Source organism: Ovis aries, chromosome 3 (genome assembly GCF_016772045.2).
Source record: "Ovis aries strain OAR_USU_Benz2616 breed Rambouillet chromosome 3, ARS-UI_Ramb_v3.0, whole genome shotgun sequence".
NCBI lineage: Eukaryota > Metazoa > Chordata > Mammalia > Artiodactyla > Bovidae > Ovis > Ovis aries.
The window spans coordinates 122126133-122138708 of record NC_056056.1 but is presented as its reverse complement, the minus strand read 5'-3'; the positions used below and the strand labels follow the sequence as shown (position 1 = coordinate 122138708).

General features: G+C 41.6%; 1 pseudogene; it reads right to left on the bottom strand.

Moving 5' to 3' along the window:
• Window positions 1–253: 253 nt before the first annotated feature.
• LOC121819172 (sal-like protein 4) lies at window positions 254–1540 on the bottom strand (annotated as a pseudogene).
• Between the last annotated feature and the right edge of the window lie 11036 nt (window positions 1541–12576).

Below are 12576 nucleotides of genomic sequence, written 5' to 3'. Positions count from 1 at the left end.
TGTGCATTGCTTTTGTTGGCTTTTAATGTACAGTCAGTACTATAAGCTTTCTGTTTTGAGTTTTGTAACTTTGTAGCATTTTAGATAATGTTGTATTTGTACCTTGTTGTGTAGAGTAAAAGAACTGTGCTGAATAAACATAGGATTAGAGTGCAAAACAACAAAATAACAAAAAGAATCCAAATGTCCATCAGGCGGAGAGTGGATGATATTTGTAGCGGTCAGATGCCTCTGCCAGAGAGTCCCTGTGACTTTATGGGTGCCGAGCCCTGTTGCTTGGCTGGGCCACTAAGTAAGTTGTCATCCATGGAAACATAGTCTCAGGATCAATGAGCGACACCAGAAACTTCAACTTTGGCATAGGTTGCCTGGGCTCGGATACATGTGGAAGGGACACTGCTCCAACCTTCCATCATCTCAGTGCAGCTGTTCTGGGAGCTGTCCGCATTGCCGCCAGCATGAGCAGACTTGGACTTGACACTCTCCCCTTGGCTGTTGGCAAGGAATACTTCCTGGAAGGATGTGGTCGCCAGGATGTTTGGACTTCCAACTCGGATACAGGATCCTCCTTGTCCCCCATCACGGGGGAGGAAGAGTCGTTGGTTCAGCCATTGCTCTGCAAGGAATGCATTTCTCCGCTGCTCTATAGCGTCAGGACAAGAGTAGCGAGACCTGCCTTCACTGGGACATCTAGGGACGCCACCGTGGCCAACCCTAGAGGAAGGTGATGACAAGTGGATGCCGGGAAGCCGCTCGGAGACCTTCGAGGAGCTCCCTGGGGCCTCCTGGGTGCAGATTTCATCTACATCGATGACTTAGACAACATCCCTATGTCAGAGGGTGCCATTTCCCCTGATCATCCTTGGCTCAAGACCCATAAAGTTACAGGGATTCTCCGGCAGAGGCATCTGAGAATCTGACCGCCCGTGTGCTTTCAAATATTGGTAAACTTCTTCCGGCAGATTCGGCATTAATGCTGCGTCTTTACCTGCATGTTGGTCGGGTGGACCCCGAGCTGCGTCTTCAGGCTGCCTTTGGTGGAGAAGGCCCAATCACAGATCTTACACTGGAACGGCCCCTCCCCGGTATGCGTACAGTGACGCCTCTCAAGGGAGCTTTCGCAGCTCAGGACAGGGTGGCAAATGAGACACTTGTTGGGTGGTGGTCTTGTGGATGTTCTCTACCTGCTGCTGTAGTTTCAGGGTCTCTGGCCCTAGCTCGGCTGTCCCACTCCCTTGGAAGCCACCAACCCTTTGGGAATTAGAGGTTAAAGCCTCTGCCTACAATGCGGGAGACCTGGGTTCGATCCCTGGGTCGGGAAGATCCCCTGGAGAAGGAAATGGCAACCCACTCCAGTATTCTTGCCTGGAGAATCCCATGGACAGAGGAGCCTGGCGGGCTACAGTCCACGGAGTCACAAAGAGTCGGACACGACTGCGCGACTTCACTTTGACTTTCACTTTCCATCCGATAGGATGAATCCATCCTCACTTTCTGGAGAAGGCCTCGAGTGCAGGCGGTTAGGCAGTGCACCATCCATGAGATCCTTGGCGTTAGTCCCAGAAGAGATTCTGAGGAGTGGGCTGAGTTGGGGGTACTGTATACTTACTTCTGTGGTGACGTGTATGCAGGTAAGTGGACAAGGCCTGTGGTCTCTTTAGGGAACTGTTTTGTATTCTTCCAACCCCAAACTCAGTTTTCTTTTGTTTTTTGAAAGTACTTTTTTTAAAAGCCACGCCTGTAGAATTCCAATATTTTTTTCAACCTTGAAACCTTAAATAGGATGCTTTCAAGTAGACTGATTTTAGTCATTAGAGAGTCAGTGCCTGAGTGTTGCTGCTTATTTAAACACAGTTCGTGGTGCCCCTAGAGCACCAAGATCCTCCAGCAGCTTTCCAGATGCCTTCTTTTTCCTAAAACCAGGAGAGGTGAACACCTGAGCAGGGAATTTCAGGTGACGTAGCTTAGCTCACCAGTGCCTACCCTGTTGAAGAGCTGGATGTCCATTCTTGAAGAAAGAAACTCAACAAAGAGTGTCTTTTCTTATTATATATACTAGTCAGTACATGTACTAATTTGCACTAAAATCCCCTTAATTGTGACTAATGCCAAATGATTATGAAGTTTTTTGTTTTTTTGTTTTTTGTTTTTTTTTCTTTCTGGTATTGCATGAATGCTACCAAGTTGGAACAGGCAAATACTAGATGTGAAAGCTTTAATTTATCAACCTCATTCGTGTGTCATTTTTGAGGCGATTAGTCTCTGTTTTCCTATTTGATGATTGCTGTGGTGTTGGAGAAGACTCTTAAGAGTCCCTTGGACACAAGGAGATCCAACCAGTCCATTCTAAAGGAGATCAGTCCTGGGTGTTCATTGGAAGGACTGATGCTGAAGCTGAAACTCCAGTACTTTGGCCACCTCATGCGAAGAGTTGACTCATTGGATTAGACCCTGATGCTGGGAGGGATTGGGGGCAGGAGGTAAAGGGGACGACAGAGGATGAGAGGGCTAGATGGCATCACTGACTCGATGGACGTGGGTCTGAGTGAACTCCTGGAGTTGGTGATGGACAGGGAGGCCTGGCATGCTGCGATTCATGGGGTTGCAAAGAGTTGGGCACGACTGAGCGACTGAACTGAACTGAACTGAACTGAACTGAACTGAACTGAAGTGCTCCTAGTCCCTGTGGGAAACCTAAGAGTTGATGTATTGGTGGGAGCAGCTGGAAGTTCAAGATATTGTTGTGATTACTTTTTTTCTCAATTCCTTTTCTATACAGATGACATTAAGCAGACAACAAAGCATTACTTTTGAGGATTTAACAAGGAAGGAGAAAGACTCACCTTTCTGGGTGGAGCAGTCTTTGCCCCTCTATGCTTAAGAATGGATCATGACTGTTCTCAAGTCTGCCTTTCAATAATGGCACTTAACTTTAGAATCCAAAGAAACTTTTTGTTTTGCCAAGTTGTGCCTTTCTTTCTGGAATTGTAAGTGAACGCATTGGTAGTCCCCGTTTATACTGTGAAGTGGTTATTGTTACAGAAAATACATCAGAAGCTTTCTCACTTGTTAAGTTAATAATGTCTTGTGAATGTATGATTTACAAAGAAATCCCTATAGTTTTTACCTGCTGGTGCTGTCTGTCAGAGAATAAATTTGGGATGGTTCCTTTTTTTTTTTAATACATTTATCCTCATTTTGCTCATATTATTACACTCATCAAGGAAAATAGAAATTGGTCAAAAACTCTACCAAAAAATTTTCAAATATTTAAATAATTAATTTGAGTCTATGGGGAATCTAAAGTTGAAATTTTAACCCAGGAAGTAGCCATTTCATGTCTTTCTGTGGATCTGATCACCCATTCTAAAGTTACACATGTAATTTTCCATATAATTTTGTTTTATTTTTTACTCCTGTTTACTGAGTTAAATTATTTTGTTCATTCATTTTTTTCCTTATTTATTATTGTCTTTGTACCTGGGTCTAGAAATGGGACTTCTCAGAGCAGTGGCCTTGGGTAGCTATTCTCCTTGGATTTCTAGCACTTACAACCTTGTCTGGCATGTAATAGGAGTACATGAAATAAGTTAGTGTTGGTGCAGTTGGTATTTTTTGAAATGCATACATGGACAATGTCAAGAAATATTATATGAAAGGGAGTTCTCTGGTTCAGTAACTTTAGGAAATCATATACCTTACATTTCCTCATGCTGACATTTAAGGGCTGAGTGTATTAATTGCTCAGTCATGTCCAACTCTTTGTGACCCCATGGACTGTAGCCCACTAGGTTCCTCTATCCATGGATTTCTCCAGGAAAGTATACTAAAGAGGATAGCCATTCCCTTCTCCATGGGATCTTCCTGACCCAGGATTGAACCTGGGTCCCCTGCATTGCAGACAGAATTTTTACCATCTGAGCTACCAGAGATGCCCTCAGAATCCAGAAGTAAAATTAGTTGTTTAACATTGCTTAGCAGAGCGTTTCCCAAGTTTTGTGTTATGCATTTCTTGTGAGTAGCAGGCCAGAGTCTTGCCAAAAATGAACAATGTGAAAAATAAATCCTAAAGAAGTCATGGAAGACAGCAAAACACACAGGCCTTAGCAGATTGTGGAAATGTTTCATGTTAGCAGATTGTGGAAATGTTTCATGGACCTGAATTCCCAAGTCTCCAATTCCTCCTGGAAGACACAATGGAATAGCTCATGGTGCTATTCTGCTTGCCTTGGTAGAGGTCTTTCTGGTGTTCTTCAAATCTCTTACATGTCACTATGAAACCTCAGTATAATCACCTTACATTGGTGCAAAAGTTACTTTTTGCAAGCTGAAGCTCCTGGATTTCACATCCAAGCTTAGGATAAAATTATTCCCTGTAGCCCCATCCATAGGAAAGTGCTTATAAATATGACCAGGCATCAAAACCATGGCATTCCATTAAACCTAGAGTGTAATGAGCAGTCACAGGACATGCACAATTGTTTATGTGCAATGTCTGAAAACCTTTTTTAAAAAACAAACATTCATATCCCAGGAAACTAATATTTTAAAAACACTTGGCTAGGCAATGCAATATATATACATTAACTGAATATTTGGGGTGACAATACATTGACAGTGTCTCAATTTTCACTGATATATCATGTAAATGTAATCAGTGCCAATTAACTTGATACTTTTCAGGCCATCCTGACCTGGAGGTAAAAACTGGTTCACTTTTTATTATTTGAGAAAAAATCTTCAAGATATACAAAATTTTAGATTTCATTAACTCTTCCTCTTATATTGCAAGACTGAGCCATTTCATCACTTCCTGTCACTGAGCTGTAGAAAGGAGAAAGGCTTTATTCCATCACTCCCAAAGTGGCATTGATTTCTCTACTCCCTTATGAAATCCCAGAAGCTATTTTCCTTTACATATTTATGGCAATCTTTCTGACCCCTAGGCCAGAGCATTTGGCTAAACTTATTATTCTACCCCTTAGTTAATAAGTGTAACCTTGCTGCAGAGGCAGAATGCTTCTAGGAGCTATTTTCTCTAGCTTTTAGTCACAAATAATGGCGGCAATGGAAGGTTTTGCATCGTTACACATAATTCCTTGGAACTGATGCAGCATGCTGATTGCTTCAATAAGAGCTACGGTGAGAATGATTCTCAGAAATCATCTATTGCCAAAAGCACAGGAATGACCCAGGTCGAAGTATAGCCCACCACAAAGAGATGAGAGATTCCTTTCAAAGAGCAAGGCAGCGATGTCCTGGGTACTTTTCATCTTTGCATTTTGTTGAAGGATCCGAATAGAACTGTGTACTTATTTCAAAGACTGTTTAGGTTCCTGAGAAGAGGGCAAAATAAGATTCACAGTAGTCCCTTTGCATCAAATCATAGATTTTTTTGAAGTCATCATGCTCCTTTGTAGTTCACAGAAATGTCCAAAATATATGTTGGTTCTTTGTCCATAAATATAGAGAGATTCTGACTCTGGTCTCAGCACGTTAACTTATTACATGATTTCCCAAACTAGGATTGAAGAACTGAACTAAAAATGAAAAGGTCATCGGTGGCTGGTGGAAAACAAGATTAGTTTGGAATAACTCTAACAGTTCTTCAATCTAAACATTTTTTTAAAAGTTTCCATCCAAAATACCCTTATTTCAAATCTTGCCCTCAATAACTCCAGTCAGTCTGACATAGAAATATGCACACTGTGTTAGGTAGGAAATGGATTTTTAAATTGATTGTTATTGCAATGAGAGAGAGTGACGTGATAATGGGGTGAAGGTCAGCCTATGTCACTTTCATATTTTATTCTGAAAGGTGAGGATGTTATAGCATTTCCTTTAATGAGTTTCATGACTGTCTTCCATATAGTACTTCCCTATACCCTTACAGATAGTTAAATCATATTATGAATGAATGTGATTCTTCTCATTTTTCTTCAACCAAGTTCAATATACAGTCCTAAGTTCTCTTCTCTATTATTGTTCACTAATTAATATCAGTAATGCATAGGCCATCAAATACTATCTATATAATTATGATTTTTAATTTCATAATCTGTACATCCAGCTTGACCTCTCCTTAAAAAGCTATCTCCTTTATTCAGCCACTTACCAGACAATTTACATTTGGGAATATCGAAGGATGTCTCAGACGTATATGAAACCCAATATGAGCCAAGGTCAACTTCTGAACTGTGACTTCCCTATTGTTGTGGGTTGAATTGTGTCCCTTCAAAAATCCTATGTGGAAGTTCTAAAAACAGTACCTCAGAATGTGAACTTATTTGGAGATAAGGCGATTGCCAATAAACTTTCCAAGGTTTCTCAGTGGTAAACAGTCTGCCTGCAATGCAAGAGACCTCGGTTCAATCCCTGGGTCAGGAAGATCCCCTGGAGAAGAGAATGGCAATCCATTCCAGTATTTCTCCCTGGAGAATTCCATGAAGAGAGGAATATGATGGGCTACAGCCCATGGATCACAAAGAGTTGGACACAACTGAGCAACTAACACTTCATTTAATTGTAATAAGTTGCGATGAGGTCATACTGAAGTGAGGTGAGCCGCTTATCCAGTGTGATGGTGTCCTTATAAAAACGGGACATTTGGCCACACACACACACACACACACACACACACACACACACGGAGAATGTCAGTGAAGGTGAAAGCAGAGCTTGAGCTGATGTTCCCATGAGCCGAGGAGGGCCAGCAATTGCTAGCAAACAACTAGAAGCTACAGAAGAGGCAGATTCTTCCTCACAGCCCCCAGAAGGTGCCTATCCTGCAGATATCTTGAGCTAAGACTTCAAGCCTCCAGACTGTGAGACAATAAATGTCTGCTCTTTGAGCCATTTAATTCATGATACTTTGTTCTAGCGGCCCTGGGAAACTAGTACATCTACCTACCCACTCCCCAAACTCAACAGTAACCACTGAGCAGAAAATAAATGAAACAACACCACTGTCTTTTAGTGCATCTTAATTCCTCAGGCTGGAATCCTAGGAGTCATTCTCTCCACTTACTAGCGAATCAGTGATAATCCAGACTTCTTATGCATAAAATTCTCTATTTGAAGTCACTTATGCCCCTCTTAAAATTTCTTTTTTCAAAGATATGAGCTCCAATTCCTTATGCTGCTGCTGCTAAGTCTCTTCAGTCATGTTTACTCTGTGCGACCCCATAGATGGCAGCCCACCAGGCTCCGCAGTCCCTGGGATTCTCCAGGCAAGAACACTGGAGTGGGTTGCCATTGCCTTCTCCAATGCATGAAAGGGAAAAGTGAAAGTGAAGTCGCTCAGTCGTGTCCAACCCTTAGTGACCCCATGGACTGCAGCCTACCAGGCTCCTCTGTCCATGGGATTTGCCAGGCAAGAGTACTGGAGTGGGGTGCCATTGCCTTCTCCCCCAATTCCTTATGACTCATTTTAAAAGCACTCTTATTATTCTTATCTTCACTATTTATATATTCTCCAGTTTGTAAAAGTTTTCTTTCTTTTTTTTTTTTTTTTTTTAGTTTGTTAAAGTTCTTAATAAGAATCATTGATAAAAGACAATCTTCTGAATGGAGACAATATTTGCATCACTTTCAATAAGGGATTAATATCCAAACTATATAAACAGCACACACAGTATCAAAACAGTATCAAAAAACCCCACCTAACCAAGAAATGGACAGAAGACCTGAATAGACATTCTTCCAAAGAATATATATAGATGGCCAACAGGCACATGAAAAGATATTCAACGTCACTAGCCATAAGAGAAATGGGAATCAAAACCACAGTGAGGTATTACCTCGTACCTGTCAGAATGGCAATTATCAAAAAGTTTACGCAGAACAAACGTTGACGAGGATGTGGAGAAAAGGGAGCACCTCTACATTGTTGATGGGATATAAATTGGTGCAACCACTATGGAAAACAGTATGGCGGTTCCTCAAGAAACTAGAAAAAGATCTACCATATGACCCAGCAATACTATCCCTGGATATAAATCTGAAAAAGATGAAAACATTCATGTGCCCCCGTGTACATAGCGTTTCTCACCTGCAAATTTGAAAGTGCACAATTCAATGCTGGTCAGTTGGCTCTGCTTCTCAGGGACTTGAACTCCTTCTAGGTCACCATGCCACACTGTGTGTTGCCCTAGATATTAAAGTCCAAGATGGTATTTACATTCCAGGAGGTAGGATGGAGAAGAGATCAAACACAAGGTACAATGACTGTGTGTCAGTTGTATGTTCAAGGAGATTCTAGGACGTTGTCATGTTAACCCTTCCTCTTGTATCTCAATGGCCAACTCAGTCACATGGACATAGCATGTGATTTGGGAATGTATTATTTGTACCTATGTGGAGAGCTGGTAAAGAATCTGCCTGCCAATACACGAGATGCGGATTTGATCCCCGGATCTGGAGGGGAGATTCCCTGGAGGAGGAGATGACAACCCACTCCAGTATTCTTGCCTGGAATATTCTGTGGACAGAGGAGCATGGTTGGCTACAGTCTATGGGGTGGCAAAGAGTCAGACACGGCTGAACACGCACACATGCACATATTTTTACACAATAGGAAGCATGACTTTAACTTGGTGTGCCAGTGCTTTGTACAGTACCTCAGGGAGTACATACTGAGGAACTACTTGTTAATTAAAAGAATATCCAAATTATCAACTCAACTCTGAAGAAATCAGAAATCTTGGGGACATTTTTGAAAAAATCTAAAACTTTAAATCTGAAAGAATGATGGTCTCAGAAAATTGATATGGACTTGGAACTCACTCTAGCATCTTTGTGACTGTTTCCCAGGTATTTCATGAAAATATTTTGGCAGTCCTATGTCTGTTTCATTTCGGCACATTTTAGATACCAGGAAGACATTTCAGGAAGAAATAAATATCTAACATCTCTGAACTGCTCTGTCTGTAGGCAGCTTTCTCTTGATTAAAAATTGGTTAGAAACAGTGAGTCAGATTGCTTCCTTCAAGACAGTTAAACAGCAGGCTTCCATCTACTAAGGAAGTGGGAAATTCGTAAATGAATAGAAATTCAGCTTTACAAGCACGACCCAGAGGGTATCTTAACACTTACTGAATTTAAATCAAGAAACATAAAGTCTTCTCTTGTAAATGCCAGATGTGTTGTCTTCATGAGGCTGTGTCACGGTAAATGCAGTCACACACTTTGTTATTTCACACCTCCTTTAAAAGTTACCAATATCACAAGAAATGACTTTAATTCCCTCACTTTCTTCTTCCCCAGGGCCTTGCTGAAAACACTCAAAAACTCTTACTTTGATTCATTTACACATGTTTCCAGCTGCTAGTATTTCAGTATTCATCTGAGTTCTCTTAAAGTGAAAGTCCATATACTGAATGCCCTATAAATGTCTGAAGTAATTTAAATTGGAACAAGGTAAAATCAGATGCAATCTAATGAAGCTTTGCAAAAATCTTCAAAGCACTAAAAGATTTCCTATCCCAGAAAGCCTAACTATATTTAGCCTGCTATTCTCAATTAGAGGAAAAACTGGTTTGTGTTGGTCTTATCAAGGTAGCAATGCCTGGTGGAAGGAGCCAATTTGTTGTCCAGGGTAGCTGGGCTCTATAAGAGGATAGCAAACTTTCAATGCTTCCTGGATGGGTCAGAGATGCTTCCTGGATGAATATCAGACAGGTAGGATTGCTTTCTCTTGAGGACTTCATTTTGTATGCCACTTACTGAGTGACCGAACTGAACTGAACTGAACTGAACTATCACATACTGAGCTGGATAAGTCAATCCCTGAAGCCATTAGCTCATTAAGAAGCTAATGACACTCCAAATTTGGGGAGAGCTCCATGGTCCTTGTGAAATAAGAACATGATGACTGATACAAGTACAATCTCTGTATCCATAGAGAATGTTATAGTTGAATCTACAAGGGGATAGATTTGTTTCTTTCTCAGGGGCATCTTTCTAGAGGGTTGGTTATCCTCAAAGGAGTGAAATGAGAATAAGAGTTACAACCACTGCCTATCTCAGCTAAAGAATGGTTTATTCATCAACAAAAATCTTCTTAAATGTACCAGGATCTGCATGCATTGACCTTTTTTCAGAGGAGCATGCAATTTATTATTAGACTGTGCAGGAAATGTGCTAACAGGAACATACACAAGGAATTATAGCAATAATCCCTTATTATTGGGACAAATACAAAGGAGACCTAACTAAGCTTTGGGTGGTGAGTGGGTAGGTTAAAAATGTTTCCAAGAAGTGGGATTTTATCTCAATCTCAAAAAGAATGGGACATGATCAGTTGGACAAGCCAAGAAGTAAATGTTAAGTAGAATAAATAGCAAGAAAAAGTGTGGAGCAAAAAGCACAAAAGAAAAATCACAAATCACGAAGTGGTTTAAAGTAAACACACAGAGCATGACTGTGAGGGAAGATGAAGCTGGAGAGATTGGTCATATACTAAGTGTTAGTGTATGCCGTGTTGGATGCGGGACGGCTTATTTAGAGGTATTTTTACACTTAAGTGAATTCAGAGCAGAAGGAAAGTTCAGACTCATTTTCAATATAGTTTTAGATTTTATCATTGACATAACTTTAAAACCTTGCAATATTCTGATCCTGTGAAATAAAAGATTCATTACATCAAGTTCTTTTGACTTCAAGAGTACTTCTATGCCATCAATAATCATTCAGATGAAAACTGAATCAGTTACCAGAAAGAAACTCTGCCCCAGATGTGGCACCTCATCAGATTTCCCATCTTAGTATGAGGTGGAGTTTGGCAGAGTAGAAAACCAGGGCAGACAAGTTAAAATGGGATCCTCCATTCCCTCCTCAACTTACTTACATGTATGAATGGTAATGGAAGGTAGCATAATAAAACTTTATTTAGTGATTTTAGAGTTTCTAGTATATATCGGAGAAGGCAATGGCACCCCACTCCAGTACTCTTGCCTGGAAAATCCCATGGACAGAGGAGCCTGGTGGGCTGCAGTCCATGGGGTCGCTAAGAGTCGGGCACGACTGAGTGACTTCACTTTCACTTTTCACTTTCATGCATTGGAGAAGGAAATGGCAACCCACTCCAGTGTTCTTGCCTGGAGAATCCCAGAGATGGGGGAGCCTGGTGGGCTGCCATCTATGGGGTCGCAGAGTCGGACACGACTGAAGTGACTTAGCAGCAGCAGCAGTATATATACTTTTGTAACCCTATAAGAAAGACTAGGGAATTTTAAGACAACTTTAGTTTACCATGTCCCCTTACTTGAGGCAATAGTAAGCTGTTAATTTAACCCGTAACTTTTTCTGTCTATATTCAGTCTAGTCGCAGCATGTGAGACCTTTCCTTGTGATGCACAGGCTCTCTAGTTGTGGCTTGCAAGCTCCAGAGCACATGAGCTCACTAGTTCCCAGTGTGTGAGATCTTAATTCCCCAACCAGGGATCAAACCTGTGTTCGCTACATTGCAAGGTGGGTTCTTAATCACTGGATAACCACGGAAGTCCTTTTAACCTAGAACTTGATACAGAGGAGGTCTAATTAAGCCAAACAGATTGTCAGGTGGAAAATAAGTCTCCATCAATAAAATGCACGCATGCTCAGTGGCTTCAGTCGTGTCGACTCTTTGTGACCCCATGATCTGTAACCCACCAGGCTCCTTTGTCCATGGGATTATCCAGGCAAGAATACTGGAGTGGGTTGTCATTTCCTACTCCAAGTGATCTTCCTGACCCAGTGACTGAACCCAGTGGCATCTCTTGCATCTCCTGCATGGACAGGCTGATTCTTTATCACTGTGTTGCCTGGGAAGCCCCTGACATACTAAGTACCAGGCCATTAATTCAGTCTCCATACTGAATTATATTCTTATATCAGTTCCATAGAATTTTTAGCCTTTGGGTATTCTAAGCTTTGTTTCGAATTATTTAGGGAGTGGTTAGATATATGCAAAGAGTTTTGTGCTTTAGAAATGTTCTTGTTTTATCAAAGTGAAAAGATAAATATCATACATGTTGAAAATGTGAAAACGTTTGTGAGAGCTGACAACTCTTTAGGTACCACCAAGTTAGGTGGCATAAGGTAAATAGGAAAAAGAAAACTTATTGATTTTGTCGAAGATTATCTCTGACTTTCAAAATAGAGGTAGGCATGGGCGTGGTTTGGGGGAATCCATCCTTCAGGCAGCAGCTACAAAGTCTGGGGCACCAGATGTGTGAGTAAGCTCCTTCTAGGGAGATATTCCGGAGAAGGCAATGGCACCCCGCTCCAGTACTCTTGCCTGGCAAATCCCATGAATGGAGGAGCCTGGTAGGCTGCAGTCCATGGGGTCGCTAAGAGTCGGACACGACTGAGCAACTTCACTTTCACTTTTCCCTTTCATGCATTGGAGAAGGAAATGGCAACCCACTCCAGTGTTCTTGCCTGGAGAATCCCAGGGATGGGGGAGCCTGGTAGGCTGCCGTCTATGGGGTCACACGGAGTCGGACACGACTGAAGCAATTTAGCAGCAGTAGCAGCAGGGAGATATTTGTTTTATCACTGTAGAGAGCCAGAAGGAGAAGGTGAGGAAAATGTCCA